The sequence below is a fragment of the Mytilus trossulus genome, chromosome 8 (assembly GCF_036588685.1).
Source record: "Mytilus trossulus isolate FHL-02 chromosome 8, PNRI_Mtr1.1.1.hap1, whole genome shotgun sequence".
In the NCBI taxonomy this organism is placed as follows: domain Eukaryota; kingdom Metazoa; phylum Mollusca; class Bivalvia; order Mytilida; family Mytilidae; genus Mytilus; species Mytilus trossulus.
Genome location: NC_086380.1, coordinates 18,619,965 through 18,635,167, shown reverse-complemented (window position 1 = coordinate 18,635,167; position 15,203 = coordinate 18,619,965).

Below are 15,203 nucleotides of genomic sequence, written 5' to 3'. Positions count from 1 at the left end.
TAGTGTAAAACAGGAAAACCAACGGTATAATCTATATAAAAGCGAGAAACTTATGAACCACAATAATGTATGAATGTATGGTTATTGTCAAAAATACGTGTCTGAAACTTCCAATACTTAAAGCCATATGAAACAAGTGACCGGTGAAAAAAAATGTCTATCCTATTCTTGAACCATTGCATGTATGTATCGTAAACTTAGTCCTCTATGCATATGTTTTAATTTTTTAACCAACCATATCGTATAATCGTCATTTTTTTTCTTTCTCTTTGTCTGTTATGAAGTAAAAATATGGCAATTCTTAAACGTCATGTTTAGAAGCCGAAATTTTCCGATTGACACCTTATAGTAAACAATCAACAATTTAACGTGGATATTGATCACGTGTTTAACATGTTCTTCAGATAAAAGTTTGTTTTAAGAACTGATACATGCGTAAAGCGATCACCGGTCACGCTGATGTCACTTTGCATACGGAAAATATATCGGCTTATTGTTCCTGGAAGCAAGCAATTCGAACAAAGAAAACTTCTTCTTAATATAATCAAATTAAAGAATTTTCTTCAGAAAAAAATGTATTTGTACATGAGTTTTATAATGGAAGTTATCCATTTAGTTATAAAAAACATATGCATTTTTTTTAACTTGGGGTTTCATATGACTTTAATTTGAGTTGAAGAAACACAATCAACCCGTTCGTAACCAACAATTGAATGTCGATATCTTTTCAACGTCCATCGTATTTATTACCCGGAACCTCAACATATACATGAAAATGAAAGTGTGCCTCAGAACTATAAAAGTCTATACAATTTTAATACTTAAATTTTTTAATAACTAGCCATTTATCAGTTATTGCTAGTCGCATTAGGATTCATACATACTTTGAACAGACTTATCTATTGTAAACAAAGTAGTTAAAGGGTATGCCAATCACTCATCAGGGTAACAAAACGGAATGAATCACATGAAGATAAATAACATAAAGATCTAACGGATGTGTCGACAGAATAAATGTATGCTGAATTGGATCCATCATGGATCACAACAGGCTAATCCAATTCAGTGAAAATGTAATTATCGAATTTAAAACCCAGTAAGTAATATCAAAGATCAGACAACTATTATTGTAAAAAAAGATTGGAGACCGCAAATCAAGTTGCTAGTGAGTTGAAAAAACGAAATATATCTATCAATATATATATAAACAGTTAATTAGTTTAAATAGAACACCCCAAAACGAAAAGTCTGTACAGTGTTAACATTCACTTTTGTACGTATTGATGTTGACAAACTATGAAGCACAATCACCATGAATGTGTGCTACCGTATTACAGATAACACACCAGTGTGTTCCCTTGATTTTGTTCGATATCCCAGATCTGTTGTTTTAGTGAAATTGGTTTTTGACTATTGAATCATATGGTATACTACGTTTTTTTATGCGATAGCTGTTATCATTTTTCATTATAACTCACTTATGTATTATATACTTCAGGAACATATTTTTTGGTAGTATTTATGTTATTTTTTATTTCAGCTTAAAGAACTCCAAGCATTGATATTGTACAACTATTGTCTTTTGATGCGATAAATATGTGTTTTAAGGACTTTTGACAAATTGATAATTACTGAGGCCATTGGTCGAAGTTAATATAACTTTTTCAAAAGGCAATGAAACACATATCTACCGAAACAAAAGACAGAAAAGGTTGTCTTCTTCCATATTCTGAGAGATAACAGAGGTGAAATATAAATGTATGTAATGACAATAAAATTGAGAATGGAAATGGGAATTGTGTCAAAGAGACAACAACCCGACCAAAATAAAAAAAACACAACAGCAGAAGGTCACCAACAGGTCTTCAATGTAGCGAGAAATTCCCGCACCCGGAGGCGTCCTTCAGCTGGCCCCTAAACAAATATATACTAGTTCAGTGATAATGAACGCCATACTAATTTCCAAATTGTACACAAGAAACTAAAATTTAAATAATACAAGACTAACAAAGGCCAGAGGCTCCTGACTTGGGACAGGCGCAAAAATGCGGCGGGGTTAAACATGTTTGTGAGATCTCAACCCTCCCCCTATACCTCTAACCAGTGTAGAAAAGTAAAAGCATAACAATACGCACATTAAAATACAGTTCAAGAGAAGTCCGAGTCTGATGTCAGAAGATGTAAACAAAGAAAATAAACAAAATGACAATAATACATAAATAACAACAGACTACTAACAGTTAACTGACATGCCAGCTCCAGACTTCAATTAAACTGACTGAAAGATTATGATTTCATCATATGAACATCAGGCACAATCCTTCCCGTAAGGGGTTTAGTATCATACCATCATAACATATATGAGAAGAACATAACCCGTGTCATGCCAACAACTGTTTTTAGAATAAATGTGTTTAGTTCCGACGCAGAGACCTTATCAGTGACTCAATATTAACGCCAAAATATGCAATATTTAATGACTTGACAACAGTATCGTAATTATATCCCTTCTGAATAAGTCTATTCAAAGGTTTTGTAAGTCTATGAGGTGAATACTGACACCTTTGTGCTTTATAAAGAATATTTCCATAAAAAATTGGATGTGAAATACCTGAACGTATAAAAAGTCTGCATGTTGAGCTATATTTACGAATGATGTCTTTATACCGATGATAAAATTTAGTAAATGTTTTGACTAGTTTGTGATATCGAAAACCCTGGTGTAATAATTTTTCAGTAATACATAAAATTCTCTCGTTAAAATCTAAAACATTGTTACATACACGAGCGAATCGTACAAGTTGAGATATATAAACACCGTAAGATGGTGACAAATGTATAACTAAAACCAATTGTAAACGATTTTGACATAAATTATACACGAAATCGCAGGCGATTTTTTTTGCGCGGTGAAAAAACCATATCGACTAGTGAATATGTTTCTTTATTCAAAATCTAACGCATTTACAAAAACCTACTGAATTCATATCAATATGAAATAAACATAAATATAATATATTATATATAATATATAAGTATTGATATTGCAAAAAGTTAAACTGCTTAAATTTAAAAGTTTTCAATGATTGTTGTTATCGGATTGTACGTTAATAATGATATTATGTTAAATCATTAGGAAGTTACACAACATGTTACGCTGTTCGTATTTAGAGAAAATAATGGCCTTCAGAGTTACATGTGTATTATTTGGCTTATTATGGTTTACATATACATCATATGGTTGTAGGTGTTCTATTCCGCATCACCAAAGAATATTCTGTAGAAAAAATGTCGTTGGTGAGTACTTAGGTGCTTTAAACCTAGATTAGCAAATTTGACAACTAAATATTCAAGATATTGAGACAAATATACTCTGCATTTAACATCTGTGCATGAATTATGTGCATATGTATAGCCTACATATTCATACTATTAGCAATATTTGCGGTAGAACCATTGATAGTTAACCTGAAGTAATGAAAATGCAGTCTTACATACATTTTAGAAAGGTGAATTTTGAAAATCTAGCTATCTATATATCTAGAATATTGGATTTTTTAGAAGTGAATAGTGCATACTTGAACTAGTCTCTATTCGTAGTTTTATTGCCAAATTATTATCATCTATGTTGGTTAATTATATTCATGACTACTAGTACTTGCAGTTTCAGTTGGTAGGACGTTTTGGGTTGATTGTTTTAAAAAGTGTCTTTTTGTTAAGCTCTTTCTAATATTTTTTATCGTGTAGCCTACTGGATTTTGATGAATTAAATCTGAAGTTCCTTCCACTTTACAGGCTAAGTCTTTCATCGAAGGAACTAATTGTCAATATAAACTAAAATGATTTTCACATTATTTTTTTCGAATAACATTATAAAGTTCTAAAGATAATTTGTGTATCCTTATAATTTAAAAAGAATAAAGATGCAATTCCTTGGTGACCTCGGCAAGGAAATGATTTTTAAGCCATACAGAACTAAAACAAATTAAAAATTCGTTATTTTTCCCGCCAAGGATGATTTACTACCAATTTTTGATAAAAGGCCACTTAACCAAATGGTATGTACTTATTCAGCTTAACTGAAAACGAAATATGAAGTCTTATTTTTAATTTAAGCTTGCAATGTAAGGCTCTAGTTTTTTAGTTTCTTATCGTGTACAATTTGTATGCAGGCAAACATTGTTTTACATCTGTTTTTCTTCATAAAAATGTCCTGGTGTGTTTCCGTTGTGTCGTTTGTTTCCTCATATATTTTAGTGCGAATTCTCATTGGTATAAGACGTGTCTCGGTACTTTTCTATCCAAAATTTATGTATTCAGTTTTGATGATATATTTGTTATTCTCATCGAATTTTGTCTAATGCTTAGTTCGTTTCTGTGTGTTTTACATTTTGATGGTGTGTCGAAGTACTCTCTTATATTTAATGTGTTATCCTAAGTTTTAGTTTGTAACCCGATTTTTTTTCTATCGTTTTATAAGTTTCGAACAGCGGTACACAACTGTTGCCTTTATTTATTTTTTAAGCATGCGCAAAAAAAGGAACAATTCGAAAAAATCAGTCTATATTTTAAAAAAATAACTAAATTCAGACTTGCGATCATAACTTCATGAACTTGCGATATGAATATTTAATTCCCATTGGATTTCCGGTCCAGACCTCACGGTCAGGTTTAGAAAATAGCTACGGAATTAAAACTGATTATGTATGCTTTAGGTCGGATCTCCACCCAAACTCATAACATTTTCCTTCAGTGATGTACACTCTCGTCCCCTTACAGGTAAACTATTGCATGCGGGCGTTGTACAGTTCGGGACAAATCCCTCTCGTCGTCGATCCCGTGACACCAATGCAGTCGTTTTGAATATTTGCATAGACTACCAGAAAAAACAACATCAACACAGAAAGTTTTTTTTTATTGGAAAAAAGGTATTCGATCCGTTATTTTATCATTTTTAATCACCTTGGTAAGGAGTTGTGAGGTTTATGAACACATCTTTCTCCCTAACAAACAAATAATATTCATAAAAACAATTTTAGAAACACAAGCTTTTTATCAACATGGTTATTTAAAGCAGTCTCTAAGCCGCTCTCGTGGAGTTTTGTTGCTAGTTGAATATACATTTAAATATGTTTCAGATGTATTGTTGATTCTTTTCAGTTTTTGTGGGAAAAGTAACAAAAGGAGAACCTCGTATGTCAACATCTTATCACTTGAAGTTAATAAAATCATTAAAGGTAAGATAGAGTCAGCATATTGCAGTAATCATAAAACAAATATTCACATAATCATATTAATTCCGACAGCTTAAGAAAACCAAATTATGGATGGTTTTCATGTAAAACAGTTGGTTATTATTGTAGGCAAAATTGTAAGCAGAAACTCATTACGCACAAAACAATTTACGTCAAATACAAAGATCTTAAGACATACTTTCGAATATACCTGGTCGTATGTGTACATTGTTATATGTTTGAGTATAGTGTATAGGAATTATATAAGTTTATTTATATAAATATTTAAGATAGAATTATAGCCCATTTATTTTATTTTTAAGTTGTTGCATCTTATCAACGTTAACCTTACAATATGTTTTGTTTCCCCTTATATATATATATACGTTCTAACATAGAGTTGTAATAAACCTAAACATAAAATTGATAAATAAAATCTCTGCGTGTAGATGTTACTTTAAGGGAAATACTAAATATTATTTAATTTTTTCAGGGAATTCGGAAACCAGTGGGTTCATTAATCATTATACAGACGTCTCGTAATTCATGTGGTATTTCATTGTCAAAAGGCAAAAAAGTTCTTATGTACGGTACAAGACAAAATGTAACATTCATAACTAATAGTATTTTGAACTTTAATCCACTGACATTTTAGTTACTAGTTTACTACTTGCTTGGAATTATAACTTTGTTTATATGAGCGTCATTGATAAGTCTTATGAAGACGAAACTGGCGTCTGGTTGTATCTAATTATAATACTAGTACCTATTATTTGTTTTATTCATATGATTCATTAGCTACAATAGATTTATTATGACAAAGTCGTATACAGCAATGTAAAACACCACCTCATTTTAAGAACACGTACAAAAAGAATTATTATACACACCTCTAGATTTAAAGGTCGTATTTTTCCTTTTCCCTCAGAAGCGTCTTTCAGATTGAAATAAACAATTAATTTTCCCATAGGCGACAATGGTAGCCTTTTTCGAGATACAGACTTTAGAAAGTTGATTTTTTTAACGAAACCTTGCTAGAATCAAAGAAAAGTTATTAGGACAGTATTTTTTGGTCCAAAAAATATAGGTTCGCGTTGCTTTTCTTAGCGTATTTTGTACTTATCTCCCATGCCTATCAATTTTGTCCTTAAAAATACGTGTCTTGTCCTAGCGTTGAAAAGTCATCTCAGTGCCTTTAGGGCTACGGAATAATTTTTATTTTGCCTTTCATATAAAGCAAAGGGCACGAAGTCTCTAATAATAAAAAATAACGGGCGCACATATCGACCAATCAGGATTCGCCATACTCTTAATTCTGAATACCATGTTATGCTCATAAAATGGCTGCGCCCATAAAATCTAATGGTGTATTGTAACCTTCATTTTATTCATCAACATTATATTCGTCGCACTTATCTAAAATTTATCGTCCTTCCCCCTTTTTTCAGAAGGTCGTCGAACCAACCGGTAAAACTCTTTACAATGCGATAAGCTGAATTTTTTAATCTACATTTAAAATGATTTAGTCTAAAGGACTGATATTTCAAAAGAAAGTCGATATTCCAATGGATACTTATTGTGCACACCTTCTGGCGTATATGTTTATGTATTCGTAAGAAGTATAATTCATTGAAAACCGCCGAAAAGACAAAAGGAAAATCACCTTGCAAACTATTTAATTTTGATTTCAATTAAAAAGATGATGCCCAATCGCTAAATTACTAATATTTTAGTCAGTACTTGCATCTCATATATAAAAGTGACTTGATACTAGTGATACTATTGATACACGAGAGACTTCTTCGTGCCTTGAAAGTTTTTCTAATACTGACACATATGGACGATTTAGCACTTTACTAATCACTTAACAATAAACGGGATGATTTCTACTTCCCAATTATCAATTTTCAATTTCTCAGCAGTAACAAACTCTCGATTGCTTATTATGCTGTATTTATACGTTATGTACGTGCATGTTTACACCACACTGAATGCATACAGGAGTATGACCCTTATGTAGAAGCTGATGCAACAGAACAATGAGGAAGCAATATTAAGAATTATACTACATAAATTTTATGAACACCATAACTAATTGATTGACTATATGATGTGTCTGTATCTCAACTAAGCAATTAAATTTCAGCACGTCTTCTTTTGTGACTTAATGTCTATGCCGACTGTATGCCAAGCTAGGGCCGTTCCCTATTCCTGAATATGACTATTGTACGGAGTTTGAATTTGCATTATTATGCGACGTGTCTCGGTATATCTTACAGTTTGCATGTTGTGTCGACTATATTCTTATATAATTTATGTGTACGTTTCTCTGAGACGCCTGTGTATGAGCTGTATTTCTGTGGTGTAGGCTTTTCATTTCAGCAATATTTGTTATTTGTTATCCAGCGGAAGGTTTTGGTAGCCATTAAACCAGGAATCTATTTCTATAAATGTCCTGTCCCAATTAAGTTATACGGGAATTAAAAAAAGAAAGATACCAAAGGGACAGCCAAACTCATAAATCTAAAACAAACTGACAACGCCAGGACTACAAATGAAAAAGACAAACAGACAAACAAAAGTACACATGACACAACATAGAAACCAAAAGAATAGACAACACGAACCCCACCAAAAACTAAGGATGATCTTAGGTGCTCCGGAAGGGTAAGCAGATCCTGCTCCACATGTGACACCCGTCGTGTTGCTTATTTGATATCAAATCCCGTAAATAGTCTCAATCGGTAGGTCACATCCATGAAAGGGAAGGAAATTTTAGTTACGACGTAAGGAACATATCCGATATCATTTAAGTAAGTTATGTGTTAATTATTTCGTTTCTTTGTATTTTGGCGTTTGTTTGTTTTGCTCTTCAGTGTTCTTTTTGTTTCTTTGCTTTCCTCGCAATCGATGTTTGACTTTTAACACCGGTATACTTGTAAGTAATAACTTATACCTTTTAGTCATGTGTTTCTGTACTTTGTTATGACATATCTGTCTGTTTTACTGTGATTAAGATTATAACACAATGTTGGTTGTTGTTCTCCTATTTTTGACATTTTTACTTTGTTATTTCCATTTCTTTTTTTGTCAAAGCAATTGAATTGTATGTGACTGCCATTCAAAAAGTAGGTTCAATTAGCTATAACAATCAATTAAATCAATCATTTCAAGCCTAGGAGATACATGAACCAGGTCAGAATATGGCAGACGTCATCAAATCGTTTGATGAATTTGACTTTCCATTTAGAATGTTCCCCGGATTCAGTAAAACTGTTGTTTTACTTTTTGAAAGAGAGCTTATATCACAACTAAAAGAAGTATCAAAGTATTTCCTTATATTTTTATTCAAATTTGCATCAATGTTATAAATTATTAAACGTGTTGTTCTCAATTTATAACATCACTAGGTCGATACCTCTAGTGGTGGACTATCAGTCCCCAAGAATATCATCAGCTCAGTAGTCAGTGCTTCAGTACTGACATGATTTAACAAACTTTACTAAAATTGTCCGTTTATAAAAATTTAAATTATTATGAAAGATAGGGTTCCACTACTTCAGACAAAATATGGCTTTTTATTTTGGGTATTTTTTAACATATAGCTCTTCAACAGTTTTCAGTACTTATATATCTTTGGATTTCAAATGTGTTGCTTTGAGCGTTCCTGATGAAGGTAAATCCAGAAAAGCGCGTCAGACGCAAGAAATTATTCAACGTTTTGTTTTTAATTTTTTATAACAGATCATACTAAAAAGGCTATTTAAAACTTTTTTCTTTTAAAATGTGTATTATTAAACTGCTGATTATTTGAAGAATTGTTTCCATTATTGATGATTGCAAAAAAACACATATTATATTTGAAATCAAAGTAAATCTAAATGTAAATTGTGTATAAATCTAAATGTAACTTTTAAAAATTGCGATATGTTCGTTGTTGTAAAAGTATTATTCTAACATGACGTCCTTCAAAGGCTTTGAGTACACACCCGGGTAAAATATTAATATATTGATAGGGCTGTTCCTATTGTACTCCCACGTCATATGTATTTTACTGAATAAGCTATCCGACGTCATAGAAAGAACAACGACGTCAGAATATAAGCATTTTACGGGAAAATACACGCTTGTGAAACCGAAAATCATCACAACTAGAAAACGTAAGCAAACGATGCTAAAATGTGATATAAGCCAATTTTTCAAATAATATATAAGACATATAAGTAAATTATCATTTGATTCACCCAAAACTATCTAAAAACATTATTGTAAATAGTTTAGCATGTCACTAATTCAGTTTGTTCCGTTCTTTTACGCCAATTGAATGGTGTGTTTATTTATGGGAACGGCAAATATCTGCCTCTACTTAGAGCGCGTCGATCCAAAAGAATTGCCGTATTTGTCCCATTAGAATCGAAATAATTCATGGGGGCTTGAATGTATCTAGATTTTACTACGGGTTGTCCCTTTATGCCGATATTTTACCCCTCCAAATCGCTCAGGGTAAATTTAAATATTTGTCATAAAGGGCCAACCCGTGGTAAAATCACGATATATTCAAGCCCCCATGAATTATTTCTTAAATCTACAATGGAACTCGGTGGTAAAAAACTTATTTGAGTCGGAGTAATTACTTTTTAAACAGGTTATCAAGTAAAATGGTTTTGATGTCTTTAACTTTAGAAACAGAAATTTTGAAAAAAAGAGAGACAAAACATACAAAAGTCACATTGACACTCCAAATTTGAAAAGAACTGTCAAAGTCAAAAAGTCAAAGACCAAGAAACAAACATCTGTACACAAAACACAACATAGAAAACTAAAGACTGACCAAAAGAAACCCCATCACCATTTAAGTATAATATCAGATAATCCAGAAGAATGAGCAGATTCTGGATCACATACGGCATCCGTCGTGTAATTCAAATGAAAACGGAGGTAAACATTGTTCAATTAAAATGTTTTCCGTATGTAACCTTTTTTAAAGCTATAGAAACATACTTGTTTGTATGAATTACACGTTTGTGGTGAACTGGTAAAAACACATTAGGTACAAATTTCTCCACACATAAAAAGGTTAAAATTAATTGATTTTACAGCTGGGGATTTTTAAAGTAGTAGTAACCATTTTAAATATAAATATGTTTTAGGGTATAGAGATAAGACGGGAAAGATATCAACCAAATTATGCAGTTCTTTTATTCTAAGAACAACCAGTCTATCATTTGAACAAATGATTTACTTTTTTAGTAGTGGACCTGATTCATACAAACGGAACTGTGCCTGTAAAGTAAGTACGCTATCGTTAACATTATTTTTAGGCAAACTGTTCAGTGGTGGTCCTGATTCATACAGACAGAACAGTGTCTGTAAAAAAGAACAATATCTTTAACATTACATTGAAAGAAAATGTTTTCATGTGGAATGTTGCTTTTGGTTATTAGAGTCAAACTGTGACTGTAAAGTAAGTAAGGACAATACAACTGAAATACATTAAAGCAGATCCTACAGATTTTGATTTGTACCACTTTTTGAATAGTATCTCATAGTAAATATTCCATTGCAGTGTGTTTGTTTTATCTACATTTACTTGAGGTATAAAGGAGATTCGAGATCTCCTTAAACATGTTTAACTCCGCCATATTTTTGCCTTTAGTCTTTGTTAAATGTGAATGTTTTTCTTTATCTTTTTTAGTTGATTTGTTTTGAAGTTTAGTATGACATTTTACCCGAACCAATGCACATCTTTATTGCAGGATCAGCTAAACCCCCTTTTACCTCTGTGTTGAAGGCCAACTAGTGGCCTTCGGCTGTTATTTTTTGTTCTTTGGTCGGGTTGTCTTTTTGACACATCCAAATTTTCCTTCTCGATTCTAATCAACATATGAATATCAGGAGCAGGAACTGCGAACATTTAAGATATACATTAGATATCATACCTAGTGTATGATTGGGCTCATTTAAATCAGTTTTTAATTATTGTTTTATGTTTTGTATACTATTGTTTGTCTCTATTTGTTTATTGTTTTAATGTTTTTGCCATGCCATACGCAGATGATTTTCGTCTCAATTCTTTAATGAAATAGATATCCCATAAAAGATAGACAACATTTAAGTTCTCCTATTACACACAACAAATTAAACGTACATTTAATTAGATTAGTGCAACTAATTTGCAAAACTTTAATTAATTGTTTAAACTGATATCACAGCAGTGCAATATTTTATAAAGAACATTCAATAAATAACATTAGACCAATAGCATGAATAGCAAGTTTACGATAAAACTTGGTCGATGACACTTCTGGTGCAGGTTTGGTCCCCGAGTGGTTTTAACAGCACTGTAGCCAACACTTCGGTTTTGACATGAATATTAATTATATTATATAGATGTATGGCTAGCAAATAAGACGGGTGAAAGATATCAGAGGAACATTCAAACTTATAAATCGAAAATAAACTGTCAACGCAATGGAAGCGAAAAACAGACAACACTAGTACAAAAATGCAACCTAGAAAATATAAAGACTGGGCAACACGAATCCCATCAAATATTTGGGCGATCGCATGTGCTCTGGAAGGGTCAAGAGCTACTGCTTAACATGTGACATCCGTCGTGGTGTTCATAATATTACAAACCGAGTAATAGTATAATTTAAAAGTTTACATTCATGAAAAGGGAAGGGGTTGAAGTTGCGACGTAAGACACATAACTGACCAAACCTCAACCGACAGTGTCATCGAATATATTGAGACAGCTATCAATTATATGGTAATTTTTATAAATGTACTGTTTGCGAAAGTATTCGAAACACTTTAGATTGATTCCCAGGCATAGCATGCATAGATAACCTTATCCGTATTTTGCAATAATTTTGAAGAGATTCAAGTCCTTAATGTTCTTATATAGACGAAACGCGCGTAGTGCGTATCAAATTATTAGCCTGTTGCCTTTGATACATGTACCAACATACACGTAGTACATTAGGACGAACTTAACTTGATTGTATAACACGCGATAATACTTAAAGTATTGTGATGGTGGAAAGGCCTTTTACATACACATTATGGTTAAAGATTCTTATATTTCTTTTATATTTCATGCAAATATTACATTTGTTCATTATAATATTCTGCCTTTTTAGGAAATTATGAATTCTTATTCTAAACCTGAATTATTTGACCCCAAAAAAGGGTGTAAGATGACGAATGAATTGGGAAATAGATGCAATTATCGAAAAACAAGATTATGCAAGAGAGAAGGAGGGAGGTGTAGCTGGAAACATGTTGAGTGTGAAAAAGCATAAAAAAAAGTTTGAATGAATTAGACTATTCAATATTAGTTTTATTGTTTCGGTATGACTTAGAATATTAATAAAAAAAGTTTATAAACCTGTTTATAGGTCAACGTCATTTAAATAATTGTTTTACATGGTTCACGTTTTATTTGTGAATAAACGACCTTTTTTTCTTGGAAATATGGACTTCCATTATAAAAAGTTTTTATTTTCTTTAATATATGGTTTAAATGACTTTCCACGAATTCGAACTCCCTTTGCAGGGTTTGGTCTTTGGCTTCATCGAATATTAGCTTTTTTCAAAATTAAACAAAATTCATTTTATTTCACCAGGATAAATTGTATGATCAGAATTTTATGGATCTAAATACAAAGTTCATATGGGTCTTATTTGCTGACAGTTCATCAGTCTTTGCTTTCAATTTGTGAAGAAAGAAAAACAGGCGTTAATTGCGGTCCCAAATAAATATTCAGTTGTTATCAATGACGAGTTTAACCCATGAGTGCACTAAAGACGGACTTGCTAGTGTAAGGGCCTAATAGTTATTCTTTTCTAAATTGATGTTTATATTATTCCTAAATTAACATGACTTTCATTTGGATATACGCTCATTACAAAAACACAAACACAAATTAATCTTTGCGTCTTCAAATAATTAACAAATAAACAACACAGAAATAATGATCCTACCTTAATGGGAATTATTCTAATATTCTCTCAAAAAGCTTCTTTATCGTCCCTCTTTTGTCGATGATTCAAAAATGTTTTTACATTCAAAGAAATAAATCAATCCGTATCTTCCTGCGACCTTGGAAGCTGCGTGGTATTAATAGAAATACTTAATCACAAGTAAACACTGTGGTTCTGAGTTTGAATCATGCATTTGCACCTTACTAGGACTGTCAGTTTTCTACTACGAATGTGGTTGTTCTCTCTTGGAAACCGGCTTCATCCACCAATAAAAACTGACAGCCACGAAACTTCATAAGTGATAAAATTCTTTTACAAGTAACAAGATGGCATTATTGCACTTATAGACCGAAAATTAACTGAGAACGTCATGGCTAAAAAAGAAAAAGACAAACAGACAAACAATGGTGCACAAGACACAATATAGAAAAACTCAAAACTTAACAACACGAACCCCACCAGAAAACTGGGGTGATTTCAGGGGCTCCGGAAGGGTAGGCAGATACTGCATCAATTTCAATCCATATTTTGCTTTTTTTTCCCAAGCTAAGACTTTACATGTTTTCTACTACTTGTGTCTACCAATGTTTCAAACTGTATTGCTTATGACTTTTTTAAAGTTCACTAACGCCATCTTGGGTTCATTGACCGTTATGGAATATCACCGTTGTTTGTTCTATGGTCGGGTTATTGTCTCTTTGACACATTCCCCACATTTTCATTCCCAATTTTATTTAAAAGAGGGACGAAAGATACCAAAGGGACAGTCAAACTCATAAATCTAAAACAAACTGACAACGCCATGGCTAAAAATGAAAAAGACAAACAGAAAAAACAATAGTACACACGACACAACATAGAAAACTAAAGAATAAACAACACGAACACCACCACAAACTAGGGGTGATCTCAGGTGCTCCGGAAGGGTAAGCAGATCCTTCTCCACAAGTGGCACCCGTCGTGTTGCTTATGTGATTACAAATCCGGTGTAAATAGTCTAATTCGGTAGGTCGTATTCATGAAAGGGAAGGGGATTGTAGTAACGACGTAAGGAACATATCCGATATCATTTGTGAAACGGTTATTCCATAACGGTCAACCAACTCGTGATGGCGTCCGTAAAATTTACGAAGGGATGATTTCAACCTCACCATTTGGAACTCTTGGTTTATTAGCTTCCTTGTGAGCTATTAAACCAAGTTTACTTAGTTCATTTACTAAAACTAACATTATCAAGATGTTTCTTTTCTTGCCAAAAACATATCTATATCTTTTCGTCGAATATGTGACCGTTACAATTAGACATCCCACATAAATTACAATCCATATTTTTATTGTCCAAGATCAGACTATGCATGTTTCTTACTACTTGCGTCGTCGTTGACCATTATGGAATATCACAGTATCGACAAATATGTTTTAATTGTCATGACAAAATCTCGGCGTCTATTCGTCGAATATGTGTCCGTCAAAGTAAGACTTGCCACCCTATGCTTACTGGATTACGAAACATGACATGTGTCACGTGTTGAACATGATCTGCTTATAATTCTGGAGCAACTGAGACCAATATTATTTGTTATTGTTCCAATGCTCTTGTTCAGTCTTTATTATGTTTTGTGTACTGTTGTAAGTTTTTTTAGTTTTTTGTGCTTGCTATGCCTTTTCCAGTTTTATCTCGAATTATAAATTTGCTCTATCTTATAAATAATCACCGAAAACATAATCTACATTTTTCTTCCAGACATTGTCCCGTGCGCGAGACAACTTGCCTTTAATTCTTTACAGAAATGCTCATTACCTTTATTTTGTTCCGTGTTTGACATTTTGATGATGAAAATTGTTTACTTATCGTACAGGAACGAGGTTTTTTTAATTGTTTTTAGTCCATTTATAACGTAATGACTCGTCAAAAGTGTACAACTGGTCAATATTATTAGCGTAACTAGTTTGTACATTCTAAAACCATATATAATAAGT